A 5,022-nucleotide genomic window follows, 5' to 3' on the forward strand; every position below is an offset into this window, starting at 1 on the left:
ACATGTGCAAAAATGTTTGCGGCAGCCCTTTTTGTGGTAACAAAAAAATGGAAGATGAGTAGATTCCATTGGGTAATTGGGGAATAGCTGAATAAGCTGTGGTACATGAAGGTAATGGAATATTATTGTTCTATAAAAATGACAAACAAGCTGATTTTAGAAAAGCCTGGAAATTTACGCGAACTGACACTGAACGAAACAAGGAGAACCAGCAATACAGTGTACACAATAACTGCAAGAATGTGTGATGATCAACTATGAAAGATTTGGTTCTTCTCAGTGGTTCAGTGATCCAAAGCAATCCCAAGAGTATTTGGACAGAAAATACCACCTGCATCCAGAAAAAGAAGTATGGAGACTGAATGTAAATCAACATGTACTATGTTCACTTCTTTCTTCTGTATTTTTCAATCTCCCATGGCTTTTCCCTTTTGCTCCGATTTTTCTCTCCCAATATGATTCATAAAGAAATGTATAATTTATTCAACCATTCTCCAATTGATAGGCATCCACTCAGTTTCCAATTTCTGGCCACTACAAAGAGGGCTTGCACAGACAGAATGGATGCTTCTTGAGGGCAGGGGCAATTTTCATATTTTGTCTTTATATCTCAACACCTAGGAGATAGTGCCTGACAGAGATATGATATAATATTACCTTGATGAATTGAATCAAATTTTACAATGTATTTAACATGCTTTACAAACTCGTAAGTGCCATATAAGTTGTAATTATTGCAATTTTTACCTTCCAAGATAATAAGAATGGGAAAATTGTAATCGACAGGAAGTTGTCTTTACCTTGACTAAAAATCTACCTCTCTGCAGCTTCAGATAGTTTGAATAATGAAGTTTATAGTTTTACTAATATTAGTAAATGCTGTTTCTGGGTACAATGTTCTCTCTGTTTGCTTCGCATTAGTTCATGTAAGTATTTCTAGGCTTTTTGGAAATCAGCCTGCTTGTCATTTCTTATAGAACAATAGTATCACATTCATATACCACAACTTGTTCAAATATTCCCCAGTTGATGAGCAGAGCCAATCTTCTGTATGTATCTTTAAAATACCTAAGTTGGTCTGTGAATACTTTTTTGTATACAAATGAATCTTTTCAGATAATTGCTGTCTTTTTCTGCCTATCAAATCTATTTCTTTTAAAGTTTTTAGAATTTTGTATCCCTCCTCAGCTAATTTTCCCTTTGGAATTTTAGTCCATAATATCCTTCCTATTCTTCCTTTGATCTTTTTGAAGTTTGTTCTCTCAAAATCTAGGATGTATTCATAGTATATGCAACTCCCATTTCCTTTTCTATCACAAGCTTGAGAAGAAAGTGGTTCATTTCTTTCAAACGTCTACAGCACTTCAACATCAGCAACTAGTGGTGAGATTCTCACCCTATTGCTGAGAATTAGATCAAGAAGATAATTCTTCCTTATTGGCTCTGTTACCTTTTCAAGAATATAATTCTTAAGGAAAGTTAAAAATAAGTCATTAGCTGCACTGAGACAGAGACAGGGAGAAAGCAAGAGAATTTTAACATATTTATAAAATTCATTTGCACCATTACTATATATCCTGCCTCTGTGATATGTTTCTCAGTCCACTTATCTATTTCTAGATAAAGAAGTCTGTGGTATACTCCAATCACAAAATCACTTCTATTTTTTCCCTATTTATCTTCAACCAAATGGTCTCCACTTTTCCTCAGGATTCTTGAGTTTTCTCCCATGAATATATTGTTTTCATATGCAATACTAACCACCCTACTTTTTACTATCCTACTAGATCCATCCTGAGCCACAAGTCTGCCTCTCCAACCTGATATCCCTCTAAATATTTCAAGTTTAGTCATCTTTTTTTTTCCTTAGTTTTTTCTTCTGAGTTCAAATATCCCTAAAACTGAATTTGAATCCCATTTCAAATACTTACTAGCTGCATAACATTGGGCACATCACTTAATCTTTATCAATATATCTGTTAAATGGGGGAATGAATTCAATAATCTCGAAAGTCATTGTCAATCCTAAATCTACAATCCTGTAATCCTTTAAGGGTAGCTATGTGGTCCAGCAGATAGAGTGCTAAGTCTGGAGTCATGAAGACTCATCTTTACAAGTTCAAATCTGTCTTTAGACACTTACTAGCTGGATGTGACTTTAGACAAGTCACTTGACACTGTTTGCCTCAGTTTGCTCATCTGAAAAATGAGCTGGAAAAAGAAATAGCAAACTACTTTAGTATCTCTGCCAAGAAAACTCCAAATGGGGCACAGAGTCAGATATGACTGAACCACAAAATAATAATTTTGTCTCAGATTCCATGAATAACCTATTTATTCATGTATTCAGTATATAAGACCATGAGTAGGAAGACCCGAATTGAAATTCAGCCTCAGATACTTACTCTTTCTGTGACTTTGGCCAAGTCGATTGACCTTGTCTTATGTTCCTCATTTAAAAAATGGGGGTAATAATAGTACTTACCTCCTAGGGTTGTTATGAGTATTAAACAATATAACATTTGTTAAACATTTACCACAATACCTGGCATCTAGTAAGAACTATGTAAATATTAGTTATTATTATTTTAATAAGCTATTATTAGCTTACAATTATATAATATTTACTATGTACCCAGACACTGTATTAAGTGTTCATTAAAATTATTATCTCTTTATCATTATCAGTATTAATATTATGTGGTTTACATGCTCATCCAGTGCCTTACTCTATTGATATGGGGCCAGAGTCTTAAATTATATAATAAAAGATTTATTTGAGACAGAATAACAAAGTAATTGATAGGAAAAATAGATAATAAAATTCAACTTTCCCCAACTGCCTCATTCACAAACAAATACAATCATCTAAAGACACATCTTTTCCCTGAGCAAATGCCCAGAAAATACATTCTCTGGGTCAAGGGAATGTTTAGACTTTAGTACCATCTGCCTTCTATTGTAGCTAAAATGTTTCTCCTGTCTGATTTCTCACACCTCCACCACTATGCTGTTTAACATTTTTAATCAATGACATATATAAAGGCATAGCTAGCTTGCTTATCAAATTTTTGAATGACACTGAGCTGTGAAAAAGAGCTAATACCCAGGATGACAGATTCAAGATTCAAAAAGATTTTGGCAAGAGAAAAAAATGCCACATATTTAAATTGTTTATAATGGTACTTTTGTAGCTACAAAAAAGGGAAAACAAAGTGGGTATCTGTTAATTACGGGATAGTTGAATATATTAGCTTAAGAATGTAATAAAATGTTATTGTATTATTGTAATACAATATTATTGTATGAGAAATGACACCTATGCATAATCTTAGAGAATCTTAGAGAAGATTCATATAAACCAATTCAGATCAAAGCAAGCAAAACCAAAACAATATATGTGATGATTATAGTGATATAAAAAAAAAAGCAAGATTAAAGTGTTCAGATCTCTGATCAATGCAATGTCTACTCTTGATTTCAGATGTCATGATGAAGCATTCCTTTCTCTTTGCATAAAAGTAGTGGCCTCAGACACTACTAGCTGTGTGACTCTGGGCAAATCACTTAGCCCTTGCCTGATCAAGGGATAGAAGTCGCAAAGTAGACAAGCTCAATGTAAGAACTTCCTAGAAAATAGAGCTGTCAAAAGCAAAACAGGCTATTTGGACAGGAACACATTTCTGTTCTAGTGGATAGAGAACTAGCCTTGGAGCCAGGAAGACCTGATTTGCCTTTGACATATACTGACTATATGACCCTGGGCACATTATTTTTTTAATTAATAGTATTTTATTTTTCCAAACACAAGCAAAGATAGTTTTCAACATTCACCTTTGCAAGATCTTGTATTCTAAATTTTTCTCCCTTTCCTTTTTCCCCTCCCCAAGACAGCAAGCAATCTGATATAGGTTAAATATGTGCAATTATTCTAAACATATTTCCATATTCATCATGCTGTGTAAAAAAAAAGTCAGAGCAGAAGGGAAAAAACACAAGAAAGGGAAAAACACAAGCAAACAAACAAACAAACAAAAAAAAAAAAACAAGGTGAAAATACTATGCTTTGATTCACATTTCTCTTTCTGGATGTGGATGGCACTTTCCAACTTAAGAGCCAAGTTCATCACAGTTGATCATCACATAATCTTGTTGCTTTGAACAATGTTCTCTTGGTTTTACTCACTTCACTGAGCATCAGTTCATGTAAGTCTTTCCAAGCTTTTCTGAAATCAGCCTGTTCATCATTTCTTAAAGAACATTAATATTGCATTACATTCATATGCTATAACTTATTCAGCTGTTCCCCAACTGATGGACATCCATCCAATTTCCAGTTTCTCCTGGGCATATATATTAAACAATCTGCTTAATCTCTCTATGCTTTAGGCACATTTCTAAGACAAAAGTTGCAAAATAGGTGCTGATCTGCATTTATAAAAGGAATTTTCTTACTAGGAGTCCTATATTCCCCTAAAATCATCTCTAGTCCCCCCAAATAACATATTTCCCATTACTAGAAACCTTGTTACAATTAGATGACCACTTTTCATGTGCATTGTATAAAAGTATTATTCATGTATAGATTGGATTATATGCTCCCTGACATACCTTCTAACTCTGAGGTTTAATGATTCTATGAATCCTGGTAGTCACTGTGCCTTACTGCTTTTAGGTATGAGCCACTTCTCCAACTAGTTTCTCTTATGAGTACTCAGAAAATCATTGCATTGCTGTACTACATCACCTCTCTCCATTGTATAGTAGCCTCCACTGAAGCTTAGCTCTTCTTCCTTCTCCTCCTCCATTTCTTCCTCCTCCTCCTCCTCTTCCTCCTCCTGCTCCATTTCTTCCTCCTCTTCCTCTTCATCTTCTTCTTTCTTCTCTTCCTCCTCCATTTCTTCTTCTTCCTCTTCCTCCTCCTTCTCTTCTTCCTTTTCTTCCTCCTCCTCCTCCTCCTTCTCCTCCTCCTCTTTCTTCTTTTTTCCAAGGCAATTGGGATTAATTACCCAAGGTCACACA

The sequence above is a fragment of the Antechinus flavipes genome, chromosome 1 (assembly GCF_016432865.1).
Source record: "Antechinus flavipes isolate AdamAnt ecotype Samford, QLD, Australia chromosome 1, AdamAnt_v2, whole genome shotgun sequence".
Classification (NCBI taxonomy): Eukaryota; Metazoa; Chordata; class Mammalia; order Dasyuromorphia; family Dasyuridae; genus Antechinus; species Antechinus flavipes.